The following is a 906-nucleotide window of genomic DNA, read 5'->3' as shown; positions in this document are numbered from 1 at the left end:
TATATATACAGTTATTTTTTTTTTTATTATTATTTATTTTGTGAGATTTAGCTTCCAATGGTCGCTTATCACGTCTTTGTAAGGGCTTCTTTTCCCACTTTTATTAATTCACACAAAAAAGTCCACACGGGTGTTTCCCTCGCAGGGGTCTTCAAACATAACATACAGCAAGATAATATTTTTTCAAGTCTCAATGAGTTCTGGTTATCACTATAAACCTCTCCCACACAGGCTGGTTCCAGGCTGGAGTCCTCCTGACTCCTGGACCTCCCTTGTCTTCCAGCTGGAACTTTGAACCTGACCCAGCATCCTCCTCATAAGGGCTGTGCACAGGTGCACCATCCTCTGGTGCTGGTCACCACTAAAGCCCGGACCCAGGAATGGAGATTTCATCCCTCCCAGGTCTCTTAGAAATCTGTCAGTTCCAGGATCCCAGTTATAATTTAGAAAAAACAAAAAGAATCGCAAAGCCCGCTCTTTCCTGGTAAAAGTATCTCCGTGCCACGCACTGCTACAATTTGTTTATTTATTTATGTATTTACCGTATATACTCGAGTATAAGCCGAGATTTTCAGCCCATTTTTTTGGGTGAAAAGTGCCCCCCTTGGCTTATACTCGAGTCAGCGCCAGCGCGTCTTCTTACTTACCTCGCCGAGCGTCGCGTCACTGCTGCTCCGGTGTGCGGCGCTCCGAGCGGGGTCATCTGGCAGTCTCCGGGTCCTAATTTAGGTGGCCGGAGACTGCCAGATGACCCCGCTCGGAGCGCCGCACACCGGAGCAGCAGTGACGCGACGCTCGGCGAGGTAAGTAAGAAGACGCGCTGGCGCTGACTCGAGTATAAGCCGAGGGGGGCACTTTTCACCCAAAAAAATGGGCTGAAAATCTCGGCTTATACTCGAGTATATA

The sequence above is a fragment of the Nanorana parkeri genome, unplaced genomic scaffold, assembly GCF_000935625.1.
Source record: "Nanorana parkeri isolate BGI_ZX_2015 unplaced genomic scaffold, ASM93562v1 scaffold138, whole genome shotgun sequence".
In the NCBI taxonomy this organism is placed as follows: Eukaryota; Metazoa; Chordata; class Amphibia; order Anura; family Dicroglossidae; genus Nanorana; species Nanorana parkeri.
This window is presented reverse-complemented; position numbering follows the sequence as displayed.